This window comes from Stegostoma tigrinum, chromosome 35 (genome assembly GCF_030684315.1).
Source record: "Stegostoma tigrinum isolate sSteTig4 chromosome 35, sSteTig4.hap1, whole genome shotgun sequence".
NCBI lineage: Eukaryota > Metazoa > Chordata > Chondrichthyes > Orectolobiformes > Stegostomatidae > Stegostoma > Stegostoma tigrinum.
The window spans coordinates 10,114,347-10,136,374 of record NC_081388.1 but is presented as its reverse complement, the minus strand read 5'-3'; the positions used below and the strand labels follow the sequence as shown (position 1 = coordinate 10,136,374).

The 22,028-nt window shown below is 44.7% G+C and overlaps 1 pseudogene; it reads left to right on the top strand.

Moving 5' to 3' along the window:
* The window catches only part of LOC125447396 (epoxide hydrolase 4-like), a 41,598-nt pseudogene that overhangs the window by 17,612 nt on the left and 1,958 nt on the right, over positions 1-22,028 (top strand).

Here is a 22,028-nt window from a genome sequence, read left to right as displayed (position 1 = left end):
CGACAGGAACGACTCGGAGGCTGTGCTGTCAGTGGGCTTCGTGTCATACAGTCTGGCATAGAAGGATCTGCTGATCCTCAAAATGTCGGGCCGAGACGACGTCACCGAGCCATCGTCCTCCTTCAGCCGGCTCAGCACAGAGCTCTCTTTGTGCACCTTCTGAAAGAAGAAACGCGAGCACGTCTCGTCCTGCTCCACGGAGCGGACCCTGGACCGGAAGATTATCCAGGAGGCCTCCACGGCGAGAGCGAGGCTTGCTGGCCCCTCACCTCGCGGAGGTCCTCCGTGACATCGGCCCCCATCAACTGCAGAAGGAGCAGGTTCCGCACCCTTTTCTGGAGTCGCGACAGCTTTCTCCGCCTCTCTCTTGCCTTCTGAACACACTTGAGGACAAAGAACCTCTTGATGTTCTCCTTCACCGTCTCCCACCAGTCGCCCGGAGACTCAAAGAGGGGTTTCACAGTTCTCCAACCGGCGTACTCCCTCTTAAGCTCCTCGACGTTCTCTGGGGTCAACAGAGTCGTGTTGAGCTTCCACGTCCTCTTGCCGGCCGGCTGGTCGTTCTGTAAGTGACAGTCGGCCAGCAGGAGGCAGTGGTCAGAGAAGAACACCGGCTCGACGCCAGTGGACCTGACCGAGAACACTCGTGACACAAACAGGAAGTCTACCCTTGAGCGGATAGACTTGTCTGGCCGTGACCAGGTGTACCTCCGCTGTGGTCCGTCTGCAGGGGTGCTGAAGACGTCGAGCAGCTTGGCGTCCTTCACCGTGCCCATCAGGAATCTGGACGTGACGTCCAGTTGACTCCCCCCAGCCGCTGTCCCCATGCCGGATCTTCCATCTGCATCGATGATGCAGTTGAAGTCTCCGCCTAGGATGACCGGCCTGGACGTATCCAGCAGGGGTGGAAGCCGCTGCAGGACGGCCAACCGCTCACTCCGTACCGCTGGGGCGTACACGTTGATCAGCCTCAGGGGAGCGTTCCTGGAGGTGACCTCAGCCACTAGGAGGCGCCCCCCCACCACCTCCTGAACTTGAGAGATGGTGAAGTTGCACCCCCACAGCAGAATAGCCAGGCCCGAGGAGCGACAGTCGTTACCCACCGACCAGATCGAAGGCCCACAGGTCCAGGCGCCGGACCATTTCCCGTACCTGCCGAGGTGCGGTATCCCGCACTCCTGCAGAAACAGGAGGTCCGCCTCGATGGTGGTCAGGTAGGCCAACGTGGATACACATCTTGCGGTGGACCTGACACTGCGCACATTAATGCTCGCAACTCGTTCCCCCATTGTGGGCACTGACCGCAGGACCCACCCCAAGTCCAAGGTCCAGCTTCCTCCAGGAAGCGCTCGCAAAGCTTGGCACTCCTGAAGGTCACATCGTAAAAACTCCTCCGGGGAAATCCTGCAGGCAGTAAATGTCTGCAGCAGCGAACCCACAACAGTCTAACAGGACCCTCTTCACGAAGATGGTGCGATCCACAGGTGCACCTTCATCCACCTTCTTTGCGGAAACACGGATGGTGTTCCAGACCCTCTGACCTGGGGCATGAGCACTTGCCGCAGCCATCGTTGCATGTTGGCTGCTCCCCTGAACCAGTGTTAGGCCGAAGCCAGCATTAAGATCCACTGGTCGCAAGGGTGCACAGCCAACCCGACGTCCTCCTTCACCTCCAAGACAGCACTCTCCTCCTCTCGGTCCACAAGAGAGTGGGTCTTTAATTTGTTCCAGATGTAAGCTGGTTCACTGAGCTTGAAGGTTAGTTTTCAGACGTTTCGTCACCATTCTAGGTAACATCAACAATGAGCCTCTGACGAAGCAGTGGTGTTATGTCCCGCTTTCTATTTATCTGTTTTGGTTTCCTTGGGTTGGTGATGTCATTTCCTGTGTTGGTGATGTCATTTCCTGTTCTTTTTCTCAGAGGATGGTAGATTGGCTCCAAATCAATGTGTTTGTTGATGGAGTTCCGCTTCTAGGAATTCTTGTGCGTGTCTCTGTTTGGCTTGTCCTAGGATGGATGTGTTGTCCCAATCAAAGTTGTGTCCTTCCTCATCTGTATGTAAGGATACTAGTGATACACTAAACACTGAACACTAACCTACAGATTAGCCAAGGAACTACACCAAAGACTAAAACACCTAGTAGAAGACTCACGCCACTCCATTCGCTCCACCCAAGAATTCCTGAACACCATCAAAGACACCAAGATAGAAGAGGATGAAATAATGGTCCCCTTTGACTTAACAGCCCTGTTCACATCCATCAACATCAACCTGGCCAAAGAAACACTGACTACACTATTAGAAGAACCAAAAACACATACACCAGACACCACCAACCTCATCAGCAAGGACAACATCATCAAGCTAGTGGACCTATGCCTTACCATCTACTTCACTTTCAATAACAAAACCTACAGACAAACCAACGGCACACCCATAGGATCTCCGATATCAGGGTCCTTAGCAGAGGCGGTAATGCAGAGACTCGAACAAACAGCTCTGCCAATCATCCAACCCAAACTTTGGGTCCGCTACGAGGATGACACCTTTGTCATCACTAAACAAAACAAATTAGAGGAAACCTTCACATGACAATGGCATAACATTCACAAAAGAGGAGAAAACAACAACAAGCTGCCATTCCTAGATGTCACAGTAGAGCGAACAGCCAATGGGGAACTTCAAACCAGCGTCTACAGGAAAACGACACATACGGACCAAATACTGAACTACAGGAGCAACCATCCCAACACCCACAAACGAAGCTGCATTAGAACATTATTCCAACGGGCCACCACGCACTGCAGCACAGAGGAACTACGAAGAGCACAAGAAAATCACCCATACAGCGTATTCAAAAAGAATGGGTACCCAATGAACACAGTCCGCCGATTTCTCAGCAACAAACCCAAACAAACAGACAAAACGGGCCCAGAAACCATTACCACTCTCCCCTACATCAAAGACATTTCCGAAATGACTGCCAGATTACTTGGACCTCTTGGCGTCAGGGTAGCCCACAAACCCATCAACACACTAAAACTGCAGCTAATGAACTTAAAAGACCCTATACAGACAAAAGCAAAACGAACGTCATCTACAAAATACCTTGCAAGAACTGTGATAAACATTACATTGGACAAACAGGCAGAAAGCTAGCCACCAGGATACATGAACATCAACTAGCCACAAAACGACATTATCCACTATCACTCGTATCCTTACATACAGATGAGGAAGGACACCACTTTGATTGGGACAACACATCCATCCTAGGACAAGCCAAACAGAGACACGCACAAGAATTCCTAGAAGCGGAACTCCATCAACAAACACATTGATTTGGAGCCAATCTACCATCCTCTTAGAAAAAGAACAGGAAATGACATCACCAACGCAGGAAATGACATCACCAACCCAAGGAAACCTAAACAGATAAATAGAAAGCGGGACATAACATGTCTATGTTCTAACACCAGCGCTTCATCGGAAGCTCACTGATGATGTTACTTAGAATGGTGACGAAACGTCTTGAAAACTAACCTTCCAGCTCAGTGACCAAACTCACATCCAGATACAATAATGATTTGGACATGAATGTAGGAGGTGTGGTGAGTAAGTTTGCAGATGGTTTGGTAAACATCAACTGGAAAACCTTAGACTCAAGGACAATATAGGCAGGTTGGTTAAATGAGCTAGTCAGTGACACATGGAATTTAAACCTGAAAGTTTGAGGTGATGTGTCCTGGGAGGACTAACAGGGTAAGGGAGTATGCATTGAACGATAGGACCTTAGGAAGTACTGATGATCAGAGGAACCATGGTGTGCATGTCATTAGATCCTTGGAGGCAGCATTACAGGTAGATTAAATGCTGCATGTTGGATGCTTGCCTTTATTAGTCAAGACAGTGAATACAAGAGTACGGAGCTATTCATTAGTTAAGTCACAATTGGGGTGCTGTGTGCAGTTCTGATTGCCACTATAGCAAGAATGTGTTTGTACTAGAGAAGGTGCAGAGGAAATTCACCAGGATGTTGCCTCGGCTGGAGCGAGTCAGCTACGAAGCGAGACTAGATAGGCTGGGGTTGTTTACCTTAGAGCAGGGAAGGCCGAGAGAGGATCTGATGGTGGCTCAGTGGTTAGTATGGCTGCCTCACAGCTCCAGGGACTTGGTTTTGATTCCACCTTCGGGTGACTGTGTGGAGGTTGCATGTTCTCCCCATGTCTGCGTGGGTTTCCACTGGGTGCTCCGATTTCTTCCCACAGGCCAAAGATGTGCAAGTTAGGCAGATTAGCCATGCTAAATTACCTATAGTATCCAAGGATGTGTACATTAGATGTGTTAGCCATAGGAAATGCAGGGTTACAGGGATAGGGCAGGGGATAGGTCTGGGTAGGGTGTTCTGCAGACGGTCGGTGTGGACTTGTTGGGTCGAATGGCCTGTTTCTATGGAGTTTACAGTCCTATGAGGTGCATAGGTAGGCTAGATGGGCAAAGCCTTCTCCTTAGTAGAAGGGTCAATAACCAGGGGACTCAGTTTCACAGTAAAGAACAAGATGATAAGGAAAAGGCTTTTCACACAGAAGGTGGTGGGTATCCAGAATTCACTGCACAGATGGTGGTAAAGACAGGAATGTTCAAGATGTTTAAGAATTGTTTAGATGAGCACTGTGCTGGAAAATGTCATTAGAATAGAATTTTTTTCCATCCTGTAAAAACTCTGTGACTTTGTCTGTCAAACCCAGTATTCATGAATGACCAATGACAACAACATTCTGAGCTCTGAGATAATAAAATGTGAGGCTGGATGAACACAGCAGGCCAAGCAGCATCTCAGGAGCACAAAAGCTGACGTTTCGGGCCTAGACCCTTCATCAGAGAGGGGGATGGGGGGAGGGAACTGGAATAAATAGGGAGAGAGGGGGAGGCGGACCGAAGATGGAGAGCAAAGAAGATAGGTGGAGAGGGTGTAGGTGGGGAGGTAGGGAGGGGATAGGTCAGTCCAGGGAAGACGGACAGGTCAAGGAGGTGGGATGAGGTTAGTAGGTAGCTGGGGGTGTGGCTGGGGGTGGGAGGAAGGGATGGGTGAGAGGAAGAACCGGTTAGGGAGGCAGAGACAGGTTGGACTGGTTTTGGGATGCAGTGGGTGGGGGGGAAGAGCTGGGCTGGTTGTGTGGTGCAGTGGGGGGAGGGGATGAACTGGGCTGGTTTAGGGATGCAGTGGGGGAAGGGGAGATTTTGAAACTGGTGAAGTCCACATTGATACCATATGGCTGCAGGGTTCCCAGGCGGAATATGAGTTGCTGTTCCTGCAACCTTCGGGTGGCATCATTGTGGCAGTGCAGGAGGCCCATGATGGACATGTCATCAAGAGAATGGGAGGGGGAGTGGAAATGGTTTGCGACTGGGAGGTGCAGTTGTTTGTTGCGAACTGAGCGGAGGTGTTCTGCAAAGCGGTCCCCAAGCCTCCGCTTGGTTTCCCCAATGTAGAGAAAGCCGCACCGGGTACAGTGGATGCAGTATACCACATTGGCAGATGTGCAGGTGAACCTCTGCTTAAAGGAGCTTTTGTGCTCCTGAGATGCTGCTTGGCCTGCTGTGTTCATCCAGCCGCACATTTTATTATCTTGGAATCTCCAGCATCTGCAGTTCCCATTATCTCTGATAACATTCTGAGCTCTCTCTGTTTATCTGCTACTGGAAACCCCAGTGCTGCTCATGAGGATTTTGAGCCAATCATACCTTACCTGCCTATCCAATTACTCTAATGCCTATTAACGTTCTCAATGTGCATGGCTCAAGGATTCCCAGAAGGAGCAAGGTTACAGGGATGCATTCAGTTAGATACAGCCTGGAAAAATAATTGATCTTAAGCTACTTGCACTGTGGTACTATTTCATCAAAAGATGGTCAGGGATATGTAGGGTCATAGAGATGTACAGTATGGAAACAGACCCTGCTCCCCTGCACCAGCTCCTTGGCCATGCATTCATCTGCTGTATCCTCCTATTCCTACCCTCGCTGGCTTCTGGCACTGGGGGTAATCCATATATTACTATCCTCAAGGACCTTGTTTTTAAATTCCTGCCTAACTTCCTATATTCTCTCCTCAGAATCTCATTCTTTTCCTATGTCATTAGTTCTAATGTATACAACAATCTCCTGTTGGCCCCACTCCCCTCTGAGAACACTCTGCACCCTCTCCATGATAACTTTGATGCTGGCTCTGACTAGAGAGTCTCCTATCACTCCTTGTTACATTAGAGCCAGCCTCGGTATCAGAAACCTGGCTGTCAGTGCTACATTCCCCTGAGAGTCCATTGCCCCCTACATTTTCCAAAACAGCATACTTGTTTGAAATCGGGATAGCCACAGGGAGAGTGCTGCACGACTTTTCTCCCTCTCCTTCCTTACCTGGAGGTAATCCATCTGCCTGACTTTATCTTCGTTTTACCCTTCCTGCAGCTGCTGTTCATCACACCCCCTAGCTCCTGTAAATTCCTCATTGCCTCTAACTGCTGCTCCAGCCTATCCATGTGATCTGATAGGATTCTCAACCTAGCACACTTCCTGCAAATATAATCATCAATAACGTGGAAACTTTCCCTAATCTTCCACATCCGAGAGGAACAGCACATCACTCTACTAAAGGCCATCTTTGCACCTTAACAATCTACCGTCCCAGAAAATAGCACAGTGTTACTGCTCTAAAAAACACTGCTCCAGATGAACATAGCACCTATATGTTTAATTTTTAAAGTTTAATCAAGAGACAGATCTCAATAAAACATATAATCAAGAAAGAACCCGCTCTACTCACCATTGTAATTCACAAAAAACATTAAGTATGATAGACATAAATAAGATAACACAGTGTAGAGCTGGAGGAACACAGCAGGCCAGGGAGCATCAGAGGAGATGCTCTTTTAACTTCCACCAAGCTATTTTGATTATTTTTCTCTATTAAACAATTCCCCTTAAATGATGCAATTTATCCATTCAATGTTATTTCTTACATGATTCATGTGCTCTAATTTAAATCAGTTTATTATTTAAGTGCATTTGGTAGCTGAAAGCTTTGAGGAGGAATCATTGAGATTTAGCTCGCCCGAGGGTCCTAGCTAACCACTGGTGCTCGATTTGTAGTGAAGAGAACTATAAGTACAGCAGTCTTCATTACTGTTAAAGAATGAACTCCTAAAGTATTTAACCTTTTGTGTGAGTATATACAGAACTCTGCTGTCCATCAGAGCATGCTGTGCACAAATTGAGTCAAACATTTCCTTCAATTTTAAATACACTTCAGAACTGCTTCATTGACTGCAGATTGATTCGGGATGGCCTGATGATATACAGGATGTCAAGTGAAAGCAAATCTTTTTTGCTCAAGGTTGCCCTCATAGCAATATTGAATGCCGTTAATCATTGTTCTCACCTGCTTTGTATAGCTATCTCTCTTTCCAGCAGGTGTTACAATATGTTCATAAGGACAAAAATAACCTTCTAGTGGTTGCACCTGCTTGTTGCTCGAGGTGCCCTGCTCTTGCATCAGCTTTGTGGGAAGGGTATCTCAGGGTCGCCGATGGCCTAGTGGTATTATCACTGGATTATTAATTCTGAAATGGAGGTAATATTCTGGGGACCTAGCAGGAAAGTTGACGTTTTGCGTCAGGATCTTGGCCTCCTGTGTCCTTCCAGCTCCACACTGTGTTATCTCTGACTCCAGCATCGGCAGTTCTTACTGTCTCTGAGTGAGTCATAACCCCACTGTGAAGCCTCTTCTATGGATGATTACCTGGCCCGCTGTGTTGCTCCAGCTCCACACTATTATCTCTGACTCCCGCATTGGCAGTTCTTACTGTTTCTAAGTATGATGGACAGAAGCTTTGCCTGGCAAGCCCTTCTTCAATCGCTGAACAATGCGGCCCATTCTAACCTTCTTTTTGTGACCTTGACTCAAAACAGCACATTGACTCTTCAATGTCTGATCGGTACAGTGCTTTAACTCTGTTGGCATGCTGCAAGAGTCAAAGTGTGGCCGTGGCTGGACTGACCCTTTACCGTACGAAAAGCCTCACTTTCTATTTTGCTGCCACGTTTCTGTTTATTTTCAGGGCACAGCAGCTGTATTCTGGTGGGCATGGTTGAAGTGGCATCCTGGCTTGGAACTTGGCAATTCGCAATCCAGAGATGGCGGAGAGAATGATAATCTTGAATGCGCTACATCCAAATTCATTCCAAGGTAAGCGCAAGACTTCTTTTTATTTCCATTAAGATTAGAGAACAAATCATGAATGTGCTCTCAAACTGTGGAATGATGAAAGATACAGCATTGAAAAAAGTCATCAGCTCATTGTGTCTATAGTAAAATGATCCAGCTGAATCTGTTCTTCCTCACTGTCTTTTTGTTCCTTTTGAATGTTACTAATGAATTTTACAATGACTTCCAACACACTTTCAGTCATTGAGTTATATAGCATGGAAACAGAACCTTCGGTCCAACCAGTCCGTGCCGAACGTTCTCCCAAACTAAACTAGTCCCATGTGCCTGCTCCTGGCCCATATCCCTCCAAACCTTTCCTATTCATGTATCTATCCAAATGTTTTTTAAATGTTGTAATTGTATCTGCATCTATCACTTCCTCAGGAAGTTCATTCCACATGTGAACCACTCTCTGTGTAAAAAATTTGCTTCCCATGCCTTTTTTAAATCTCTCTCTTCTCATCTTAAAAATGTGACCCCCACTCTTGAAATCCCCCATCCTAGGGAAAAGACAACTATTATTAACTGCATCCATACTTCTCATTATTTTATAAACCTCTATCAGGTCGCCTGTCAACCTACTATGCTACAGTGAAACATGTCCCAGCCTATCTAGCCTTTCTTGAGAACTCAAACTTTCCATAGCAACATCTTGCTAAATCACTTCTGATCCCTCTCCAGCTTGATAATATCCTTCTTATAACTGGGTAACCAGAATTGGACACAGTATTCCAGAAGAGGGTCATCGTGTTCCTAATGATGCAGTTCACTTTGTTAAGTGGAAAAAATTCTTTGGACACTTCTGCTTCTTTCGCCAAGCAGCTTAAAACCTTCTTCCACTGGCTATCAGTCTGTCTGCAACTAGAAATTGTTTATTGATGGCATCAAAATCATTCATGATTTTGGAAACCTGTATCAAATCACCCGTCAATTTCACTCTGCTGTAATGTCAAGAACTCCAACTTCTCCAGCCCCTGCAAATAACTAAAAGTGCCTTGTTCCTGGCACCATCAGAGTGAATCTTATTTTTAATTCATGGGTAGCTGATGCTGACTAGGCCAACATTTATTGCTTATCTCTAATTGCCCATGGACCGAGGCTTTGCTTTTCACATTGCTGTGTGACTAGAGTCACTGTATGCCAGGTCAGGCCACTTAAGGGTGGCAAATTTCCCTCCGTTAAGGGCAATGGTAAATCAGATGTGTTTTTGTGACAATTTACAATGTTTGCTTGGTCACTATTGGGTTATCTTTTAATTCCAGTCTTTATTGAATTCAAATTTCTCCATTTATCAGGGTAGGAATTGAATCCATGTCCTCAGAACAGCTGCGAGGGATTGTGGACTATTAATCCAGCAACGTTATCATTTGGCCAATACCTTTCTGCACCTGCTCCAGGGTCTTTATGTCCATCCTAAAGTGCAGGGTTTGGAATTGAGCATAACACTTCAATGAAGACACAGGCAGCTTTTGATAGAGCATAATTTCCAGCCTTCTGTAATCTATCTTTCCATCAATAAAACCCAGAATCCCCTTTGAACAGTCTTCTGAATTTACTTTGTCACCATCAAAGATTTGTGTACGTACTCACCCAGATCTTTCTGTTCCTGCAACCCCTTTGAAATTGTTTCATTGAATTTGTATCATCTCTCCTCATGGATCACACCAAAATGCACCGCTTCACACCTTTCTGTATTAAATTTCATCCGGCAATGTCTTCACATCTATCTGTTTCTGTCGTCTTGAAATCTGTTTTGCATAATGTATAGACTTTGAAATGATCCTGTGTATACCCAAGACTTATTGATTACTATAAGGCCAAACAGGTGGATATCATAGAACTTTCCTGCTCCTCTGATGCTGCTTGGCCAGCTGTGTTCATCCAGCTTTTCACCATGTTATCTCAGATTCTCCAGCATCGGCAGTTCCTACTATCTCTGGATATCATAGAATATCACTTTCTTGATTGTGGCTTTTAATCTGGTCCACTCGGGGAATATGTAACTGACAGATATAAACAGGAGTCTTGGGGGTTATGTTCACTCTAGAACTCGGCTCTGACCTTGTCAGTGTCATTATTATGCACATGTAAATAAAGGGTGTCTTGATGACGGGATACCAGCCCTTATGGAATTATTTCTGTGGCAATGAGTGAAAAACATGCCCCTGAAAAGATTCATTCGCAACAGTCGTCTTTGAGTTGGGGTAAGCATTTTTGGTGTCATGTTGCTATTTGGGAAGCTTGACTTGTTCAATCCTGCTATCAAAGAATGCACGCAGTATGTAGAAAGAATGCATTTTTTTTCCAAGCAAATGACATTGGGGCAGACGAAAAGCAATGAGCAATTCTCCGGACAATTTGTGGACCTGCAGCTTTCTCAGTTATTAGAAGCCTGACTTTCCCTGAAGCACCAGATACTGAAACCTTTCAACAGGTGGTTCCCTTAGCTAAAGAATATTATGACCCCAAAGCCTTTATGAATTCTGAGACAGTAATGGTTTTACTCGGCAGATCGAGAACCAGGAGAATCTGCATTGGGATTTTGATGAGGTTAAGCCAATTGGCAGAAGCATGTGATTTTGGTTACCCTGAGTGAGATGCTGAGAGACTGTTTGATATCTCGGATTAATGCTATAACTATGCCTAGTCACTGAAGGCCAACTGGACTTCAAACAGGCACCACAGCTGGATTTGTCATTAGAAACTGCAGCAAGTGGAGCTAATGAGTTACGAGGTATTCTGAAGGAAGTGGACACCCTCACCAGGCTAAATCAGGTTGAGTGAAGGCATTTTTGTTGCCTCACTCAGGACATGTCCTGAACAGAGGGATCTAGGTCAGAGCACAACAAAACCCTAAAACAAAGCCTAGTCTCAGCCAAATAGTTAAAAATTTTTAAGGATTCGGGCTGGCACGCCTTTTAGTTGCTACCAATATGTGGACTCTAGACAGCAAAAGAATCCCACTAGGCCTGATTTGAATAAGAGAACTTATAGGCTGGTATCCAGGAGAATGCACATGATGGAAATCCACCAACAACTGGTTTCAAACAGTTGAATTGTTTAGCAACAACCAAATCAGGACCAATCAAAATAAACTTCTTGGCTAAAAGATCACCCAGTTCTAATTGAGGTCAAAACTGGTGTGGCTGTATCAGTGATTGCAGGACCAATCTTCTCCAAAGTTCATTCAGCTCTCCAACCCTTCAGTTTGTATAAGACCTCGGCCAGGCTGAGAATCTATACCAGTGAACCCCTATGGATTAAGGGTACAACTTTGGTTCCGGTCTGTTATGTAAGACAGCTGTTTCAGTTAGCATTGATTGTACTCTGGCCCAAGCTTGATGGGGCAAAATAGGTAGAAAAAGGTTCAACTTGATCGGCTCAGCATTTTTGCTTAGAAAATGGCTACCTGAGTGAAGTCTAATTGAATACTCAGAAGTTTTTCAGGAAGGTCTAGGAACTATCAAAGCGGCCAAGGCCACCTTACATATTAACCAAAAAGCCATTCCATGATTCAGCAAGACCCAGCCAGAGCCATATGCCTTACGTACAAAAGTAGAGACAGAAATCAGGAGATAGTGATAATGGGAACTGCAGATGCTGGAGAATCCAAGATAATAAAATGTGAGGCTGGATGAACACAGCAGGCCCAGCAGCATCTCAGGATGCTGCTGGGCCTGCTGTGTTCATCCAGCCTCACATTTTATTAACAGAAGTCAGGAGTACAGTTTGTGGAATAAGCAGCACAAGGATCACATGAAAGGTGCAGCCTTGCAAATGGGGCAGGAACATAACATTCCCGGTCCCTCGGAGCATGTGACAAGACTGTCAGAACCTGTGGGCTTCCCCCTCCATCTAGCATCGAAGAAAACTCTGAGGATGAGATGGACACTGCAGATGTTGCAGTTTTGATGCCAGTACCATCTGAAGAAGATGAATTTTGACCGAGACCCTTTGGATGCAAGATAGGAAGTCTACGGTCTAGTACATGCAGAATTGGAGGAACAGGACTTAATGCAAGAATGCCCCAGGAAAAAGATATAAACTGGAATGTCAGTGGTTATGTTCACTCTAGGAGCTGACTCTGAGTTAGCTGGGTCAGTGTCATGTAAAATGCACATGTAAACAAAGTGTGACTTGATAACAGGATACTGACATTCGTGGAGTTATTTCAATTACAATATAAGACCATAAGACATAGGAGTGGAAGTAAGGCCATTCGGCCCATCAAGTCCACTCCGCCATTTAAATCATGGCTGATGGGCATTTCAACACCTCTTCCCTGCACTCTCCCCGTAGCCCTTGATTCCTTCTGAGATCAAGAATTTGTCAATCTCTGCCTTGAAGGCATCCAACATCCCAGCCTCCACTGCACTCTGCGGCAATGAATTCCACAAGCCCACCACTCTCTGGCTGAAGAAATGTCGTCTCATTTCAGTTTTAAATTTACCCCCTCTAATTTTAAGGCTGTGCCCACGGGTCCTAGTCTCCCTGCCTAATGGAAACAACTTCCTAGCGTCCACCCCTTCTAAACCATACATTATCTTGGAAATATATCTAAAAGAGTAATGGGCCTGATAGCTTAGGACTCCATTGTATACCTCCCTCTAATTTCAAAATAAACCATCATCGCTACTCTCTGCTTTCTACCCTTTTAGCAAATTTTAATGCTTTAAACTTGCTTTAATTCATTTAATCCAGTTTAATTTAGGTAACAAGTCTAATGTATACTACTTAGTCAATTGTATTTTGAAAGTCTGTAAAATTCTGAATCACCCTCAACAATTCTGTCTGTTCTCAGACCCTTAAAAATTGTTTTAGAATGGGGAGTGGAGAGAGAAGAGTCAGTAAACTATAATGGGTTCAGTGGAAAGGGGATCTTCACGTAGTGGCTGATTTGAGCAAACCATTGAGCATGAAACACAACAGGGAGTTGTATAGATTACTGGATGAGTATTTTATCTAAGATCACACTTGCTTTAGGCTTTTAAAATTCAAAGTAATTTACAGTGTTCGCTGGGTATTAACTGATCATCCTGTTGCTGATTGTGGAATTTCGCTTCTCGCAAAAGTGACTGCTTGCATTAGTTTGGGAAACACTTTGAGACAATTCTAAGTGACATGATAAAATGCCGAATGAATGTGAGTCTAGTTAGCGTTTTGCTAAACCAAGATGAATATGTAGTTTAGTTATATTTGTGTGGTATTTAATTTAGTTAAATGTAAAACGACTGGATTATAGCTGATGTGACTGTCCATTTTCATCCATAACTCTGCAGTTAATTTTCAACAAGTTCTGTTAACCTATTGCATATATACCCACTGCACTGTGCTAGGCCCCAATCTAGCAGAACCTCAATCCTGAAATTTTTATCCTAGTTTTCAGTTCTTGTCATGGTCTTGCCCTTCATTATTTCTATAATTTTCTCCAGATGTACAGTCGTCTGAGGTGTCTGTGTTTCTTCAATTCTGGCTTCTCATGCCTTCAGTTACCTGGATCTTACCCTCTGGAATTCCCTTCCCAAACTCATGCTGTCTTCTGATTTAAGAGATTACTTAAAGTCTATTTCTGTGATAAGGTTTTTGGCCATCTGTTTTAATATTTCCCTACTTGGCTCAGTGTCAGATTACACGCCTGTGAAGCTCCTTGAAATGTTGAGTTATATGAACAGTGCTATATTTGCAGTTGTACGGGATATTGGTGAAGTCATAGTTTGGAGTACTGTGTATAGTTCTGGTCGCACTGGTTTAGGAAGGATACTATTATGTTGGAGAGGGTGCAGAAGACATTTATGAGGATAACATCAGGACTGGTGGGTTTGAGTTAGAGGGAGAGGTTGGATAGGCTGGGACCTTTTTCAACGGAGCATAGGAGGTTTTGGGATGACCTTACAGAGGTTACTGAAGTCATGAGTGGCATAGATAAGGTGGATAGCAAAAGTCTCTTCCCTAGCATTGGGTAATTCAATACTAGACAGCATACTTTTAATATAACAGGAGGAGAAAAATTTAGAAAGAATCTAAGGGACGTCATTTTCATGCAGAGGGTCGTTTGTATGTGGAATGAACTGCCAGAGGAAGTGGTAGATGCAGGTACAGTTATAACATTTAAAAGACATTTTAACAGGTACGTGAATAGGAAAGGCTTTAGGCGGTTATGGGCCAAATGTGGGTACATGGGACGAGGTTAATTTGAGAAACTTGGTCGGCATGGACGAGTTGGATAGAAGGTTTGCTTCTTTGCTGTATGACTATATGACTATATCAGTGCAAGTGTTTTTTCAGATTACCTGACTCCATCCCAGCTGCTGAAGTCCAGCTATGTATTTTTCTTCCAATTGACAAAGCTTCCTGAGCTTTTCATGTGTATGGATGCTTTCAAGGTAAACAGCTCACTTACTTTTCTGAAAACATTACCTGCTCCCTAGCTACCAGGTTTCAATGTACCCTGCTTGCCCTCATTGCCTCATGTTATTCCTCATGTCTAAACCTCTGGAATATGTTTGGGATGGACTGATTTATCATGGATTGCATTCAATGTCAGAGCCCATTCTGTCACCAATTGTCTTGACACTCTCTGCAAGGGTAGAGGAGACAATTTCAATAGTAACTTCAAGGGAAATTTGAAAGGACACTTTTGCTGGTTTACTCCTTAAAGTGAAAAGGGACCGATTAGACCAAATTGGATAACTCTGACAAAGAATCAGCATAGGCATGACATGCTGAAAGGCTTCCTTCTGTGTAGGTTTTAAATGTCTGGTAAAAATTAGAAGGCAAGGTTTTCTTGGCCCCTATAAGGCACTGGGTCTAACTATAATGCCTCAACTGGCTAACCCACTCAGACTAAGGGGAGGCATTGGCATTAGCAGTATTATCATGGGATTAGTAATCCAGGGACCTAGGTAATGTTCTAGGGCCTTCTGGATTCAAATCCCATGGTGGCAGATGGTAGAGTTTGAATTCAGTGAAACTAAAAGTCTAAGGATGACCATGAAACCATTGTCAAAGCCATCATCATCATCACTGAAAACTGTCCTCAGCTGGTCTGGCCTACATTTGACTCTATACCTACAGCATTGTGGTTAAGTCCTAACTGCCCTCTGAAATGCTGCTCAGCCTAGCAAGTCACTTGATTGTATCAACTGCTAAAGAGTCTTAAAAATTGATGCAACCAGACTGCCCAACTGATGTTAACTAAGGTGGTAGAAGAACAATGGCAAGCACATCCCTGTCAACCCTACCAACTCTTCCTTACTAACAACTGGGAACAAGTTCCAAAATTTGGAAGAGCTCTGTCACAGCAACAGTCTGACATAGTCATGCCCACAAATCATGCCTTAAGTGAAATGCCACATATAGCACCATCACCATTGCTGTATACCCTGTCCCACTGGCAGAGCAGATGCAACATAGGTGGCAGGCCTGTGGTATACTCTTGGGACAGAGTTACGCTGGGAAGTCCTCAACATTGACTTTGGACACAATGGGTCTCATGACATCAGGCCAAACATGAGCAAGATAACCTCCTGATAAATTCCGCATAAAGCCACCATGCCCTCTCAGCTGATAGTCAGATCTCTTCCATGTTGAAGTGGAAGCAACCAAAGATGGCAAGGTTGCAGAATATACTCTTAGTGGGGACCTTCAGTGCTCGGCAGCACTATTACTGATTGAGCTGGTTGGATCCCAAAGGACATGACTGCTAAACTCTGTCTGGAGTAGGTGTTGGGGGAATTAGGAAGAGGTTAACCTCATACTTAACCTCATCCTTACTAGCCTGCTTACTGCAAGTTCATCTTTCCATGATAGTATTGTAAGAGTGACCCCTCGCAGTGCCCGTGGAGACCAAAATCCGCTTTCATATGGAGAATATCCTACATTGTGTTGTGTGGAACTATTGTGTGCTGAATAGGATAGACTTGGAGCAGATTTAGCAATTTAAGGATGGGCATCTATGAGGTGATGTGGGCTATCATTAGCAGCAGAATTATAATGCAACCCAGCCTGTAACGTCATGGCCTATTATTTCCCTCACTGTACCATTATCATCAAGCCAGCTTCTTTGAAGATACAGGAGGGCACCAGGTATACCTAAAAATGAGGTGTCAATCTGGTGAAGCTACAAAACAGGACTAATTGCATGCCCAAATGCATAAGGAGCATTTGATAGACAGAGCTAAGCAATTTCACAACCATTGGATTTGAGCTAAGTTCTTACAGTCCTGCTGCATACAGCCATGATTGGTGATAACAATTAAACAACTCACTGGAGGAGTTGGCTTCATAAATGTCTCCAACCTCAATTACAAGGGAGCACAACGCATCATTGCAGAACATTGGGCTGAAGCCATCTTGTACCTTCAGCCAGAAGTGCAATATGATAGTGCCAAGTGATCTGTCACCTCTAGCATCATGAATGTCAACATGATTCACTCTAGATGATATCAAGAACCAGTTGAAGGCACTGGATACTACAAAGACTATGAACCCTGACAGCATTCTGGCAATGATTTTGAAGATATTCTCCAGAACTTGTTGTGCCTCTAGCCAAGCTGTTCCAGTATTGCTACAACCCTGGCATCTGCTTGACAGGTTATATTGCATATGTATGACCCATGTGTAAAAAAGCAGGACAAATTCAGCCCATGGGCAGCCCTCCGCTCCAACCCCAACCTCACCATCAAACCCGCAGACAAGGGTGGCGCAGTGGTAGAATGGGGTGACCTCTACATTGCCAAGGCCAAACACCAACTCTCCGACACCACCTCCTACCGCCCCCTTGATCATGACCCCACCCCGGAGCACCAAACCATCATCTCCAACACCATTCATGACCTCGTCACCTCAGGGGACCTCCCACCCACAGCCTCCAACCTTATTATTCCCCAACCCCGCACGGCCCGCTTCTGTCTCCTTCCCAAAATCCACAAACCTGCCTGCCCTGGTCGACCCATTGTCTCAGTCTGTTCCTGCCCCACCGAACTCATCTCCACCTATCTGGACTCCATTTTCTCCCCTCTGATCCAGGAACTCCCCACCTGTTTCTGTGACACCCCCCACGCCCTCCACTTCCTCCAAAACTAAAATAAAAGCAGCAGATTGTCTGAAGAAGAGTTAGGGGCTTATGTCTACAACTTCTCTAAGCCTGGAGCTCTGGTGGCCCCCTTCAACTACTATAGGAACATCTTCAGGTAGGGAATTCACTTGATCATGTTTAACTTAACCTTTCCAAGATTTATTTTCCTTCACTTCCTCCTAAAGTACGAAACTGTGAATTTGTCTGCTTTGTCAAGGAGAATGGAGGAAATGTTTAAATGGAGAGGGTGTATAGTTTTCTGGTACATTAGTCACAAAACATTAGTATGCTGGTACAGCAGGTGAAGAGGAAGGCAAATGGAACAATTTATTTCATTGTTTGTTGTACTGGGAATGGAATATAAGGATAGGGGTGTTATGCTACAGTTGTGCAGTGCATTGGTGAGGCCAAGTCTAGATACCTTGTGTAGTTTTGGTCTCCTTATTTTAATTTGGCCAGATGAGGGTGTTATCTTATGAGGAAAAAAATGGGCAGGCTGGGGCTGTATTCATGGAGGTTAGAACTTATAAGAGTTTATCCATTGAAATGATCTTATTGAAACTTATATAATCTTGATGGATCTTGACAGGGTAGATGCAGAAAAGACATTTTCCCTCATGGGTAAGACTTGCACAAGTGGACACAGTTTAACCTCAAGAGGCCTCCCATTTAGGACAAAATGAGGAGATTCTTTTTTTCAGAGAGCCATTTGTCTTTGGACATTCTTCCCTAGACACCAGTGGATTCCGGTTCATTGAATACATTTCAGCTAAAGTTAGGTAGGTTCTAGACTAGAGATAGTAGGAACTGCAGATGCCGGAGAATCCAAGATAACAAGGTGTAGAGCTGGATGAACACAGCAGGCCAAGCAGCATCAGAGGAGCAGGAAGGCTCTCATTTTGGGCCTAGACTCTACTTCAGAAATGGCGGAGGGGAAGAGGATTCTGAAATAAATAGGGAGAGTGGGCGAGGCCGATAGAAGATGGATAGAGGAGAAGATAGGTGGACAGGAGACAGACAGGTCAAAGAAGCAGGGATGGAGCCAATAAAGGTGAGTGTAGGTGGGGAGTTAGGGAGGAGATGGGTCAGTCCAGGGAAGACGGACAGGTCAAGGGGGTGGGATGAAGTTATTAGGTAAGAAAGAGGGGATAGATGGGAGGAAGGACAGGCTAGGGAGGCAGGGACAAGCTGGGCTGGCTCTGGGATGCAGTAGGAGGAGGGGAGATTTTGAAGCTTGTGAAGTCCATATTGATGCCATGGGGCGGCTGGGTTTTTAACCGGGATATGAGGTGCTGTTCCTGCAACCTTCGGGTGGCATCATTGTGGCACTGCAGGAGGCCCAAGATAGACATGTTGTCTGGGGAATGGGAGCAGGATTTGAAACAGTTTGCCACTGGGAGGTATAGTTGTTTGTTGTGAACCGAGCATAGGTGTTCCACAAAGTGGGCCCCAAGCCTCCGCTTGGTTTTTCCGATGTAGAGGAGGCCACAACAGGAACAGTGGATATAGTATACCACGTTAGCAGATGTGCAGGTGAGCATCTGCTTGATGTGGAAAGTCTTCTTGGGGTCTGGGATGGGGGTGAGGGGGCAGGTCAAGGGGCAAGCGTAGCACTTCCTGCGGTTGCAGGGAAATGTGCTAGCTGTGGTGGGGCTGGAGGGGAGTGTGGAACAGACAAAGGAGCCCCAGAGAGAGTGGGCCCTCTGGAAAGCAAATAAGGGTGGGAAGGGAAAAATGTCTTTGGTGGGATCAGATTGCAGATGGCGGAAGTGTCGGAGAATGATGCGTTGGATCCGGAGGTTGGTGGGTTGGTGTGTGAGGACAAGGAGAATTCTGTTTTGGTTGTCATTGTGGGGAGGCGGTGTGCGGAATGAATTGCGGGAAATGCTGGAGACATGGTTGAGGGCATTCTCAACCACTGTGATGGGGAAGTTGCAGTCTTTGAAAAATGAGGAAACCTGAGATGTACGGGAGTGGAATGCCTCATCCTGGGAGCAGATGCGGCGGAGGTGAAGACATTGGGTGTAGGGGATGGCATTTTTGCAGGATGGTGGTTGGGAGAAGGTTTATTCTAGGTAGCTGTGGGAGTCGGTGGGCTTGAAATGGATATCGGTTTCCAGGCGGTTGCCAGAGATGCCAGAGAGGTCTATCCTTCCTGGACGTCTCTATTTCTGTCTATTTCACAGATAGGCAGTGAAGTGCAGTTGAGGTTACAATCGGATCTGCCACGAGCAGGCTCAAGGATCCAAATGACCTACTCCTGTTCCTGTTCCTCAACCATTTATTTTATTTACTAATTACTAAGTCTATCTGTATCAATTTGATAATATAGAATGAGGGATTAAAGTAGTCAAGGAAAATATGAAATCATATGCAAGCAAAATGTGTCAAAGATGTATAAGGAGTTGAGGTACAGATAAGCCCTGTTTTTAATTGGATGATGAACTAGCCTTGAGTGTTGAATGACTTATCCACTGAGATATCCTATCAACACAGTGTTCAGTTACTTTTTGAATGCCCCCACAACTCTTGAATAATCAACCGGTGGATTAGTTAAAAACAAAATGCTGGGAATGTTCAGCTGGCCAGGCTATATTTATGATGAGAGCAGGCGAGTTAACATTTTAGTTTGAGAAGCAGAACTAAAAGTTAAGAAACTTTATAAGGAACTAGAGACCCGGGGGAGAAGTTTGAGGAAGGAGAAGTGCTTGAAGAGAAAGATGTCTGATATTGAATAGAACGTTTACCATCCTGTTCACTTTAGAGGTTCCTAAGGATGGTGTTTTCTATGTGCTTCTCATTAGCTTGCATGCTTTGCCCAGTGTGTGGGCAGATCGCTCCATTGTAATACTTAGGGTGATTCAGGCGGATTTAAAACATGGACTGTGATTAAAGGCAGTGACAGTAGCACAGAGATAATGTCTTTGGAATCTCCCATTCACACAATTATTTCCTGTTGTCTTAAGGTGCAAAATGTTCTACAGGTGTGATATTTCACATCTTTCCAATAAAGACATCATCTGAAGCAAGTTCTACTGGTGGAATATTTTTGATCTTAAATGATAATTAGTGACCAGGTTATCCTCCTCTGAGCGGTTACCCTACTCAACTGGATTAGAGAAGTTGCGAGATGGGGCTATGAGTGCTATGTACTTGAAACACAAATCCTAACAGAAGGAGGCTATGCAACCCATTGTGTCTGTATTGGCTGTTTGAAAGGGATACCCAGTTAGTTTCACTTTTGAGCTTTTTCCTCATAGGCCTACAGATTTCTCCTTTTCTGGCACTTACCTAATTCTTTTTCAAAAAGTCTTTTTGAAACTGCTTCTCTGTCCTTTCAGGCAGTATGTTCCAGATATCTACAACTTGTTATATTCATGGAAAGAACCATCATCTTAAAATCCTCCTCCTCGTCCACGATTCTTTTGTCAATGATTTTAAATCTATGTCCTCTGATTATCATTCCCGCTTAGGTTATGTAACAGGCATACATGCAATTCAACCTAATCGGGTTTCTTCCTATTTTTTATCAAAGCCATTCATGCTTCTTCATTGGTTGTCACATTTCTGAACTTATCATGACTACGCTTGAAAATACTTAATTGGCTGTAAAGCACAATGACACCCTGTGGTATTGAAGGACACAATATGAATAGAACATGGACTCCAAGATGGAATTCATAACTTTACCTAAAAGAGGCCTTCTAAATTGTGTAAATTGATTGGAGTGCCTTTGAGAAAATAGCTCTGTGGCAGATAAGGCCAAAAATAGGGGCTTACTTAAAAGATGTGTCAAAAAGGGAAGTGAAGAGATATTTCTTTACCCAGAGAGTGGTAAGACTGTGGAACGTACTATCACAGGGATTAGTTGAGACGAGTAACGTTGAAGCGGGAAGTTAGATAAACACATGAACGGAAAAAGAATTGAGGGCTATCTGGGCATACAATGAAAGAAGCTTATTATGAGCGTACACTCAGGCGGGGGAATGGGCTGTTTCTATGCTTTAAAGTGCAATGAAACATGTTTAGTTTTTATTAAAACCCAAATAGGTTTTCAACTTGCACCTGCTGCAGAATCCAGTTTGTACCACTGGAGGCTCTCAGTGAGCTTTGGAAACCTGTACAGCATTGTAGCAGTTCAAGGGCGTGATTTCACACTGACCTGAGAACACTGAAACCCAGATATTTCACTTCTTCCATGTATATAATATATATATATAGAGATAAAAACAACACATATGTACACACACACAAATATATATGCACAGTTGAGCATTTCACCAGCTACTATGGTTGGCCTGGAGAACAGCTACAACCTTCCAATTGCAGTGATGCATGTTGGCCTACAGTGGCAAATTCAATCCAGATGCTGTTCTCAACTGTTTTGGACTTAGTCTGCGCATAGGATTTACTGGGATTGTGAAAGGTGTAGGGTGTGGGAATGAAGGTCATAGCCCAGACCCATCCTCTCCACACATGCTTTAGGAATCATTGAATAAGCAATCAGGTATTGCTTTTTATAATGAGTGGCAATATAGAGTATTAATTTTGATAACCCAACTGCTTATGTATGTATTAGTGACTTCCTGAGTGATAGTTTAATTGGCTGGGCCAGAAAGAAATTCTATTCTATGAAAAGCCCAGGATTTGTGGCTTTTTCAGATAAATATCGAAGGTTATGATG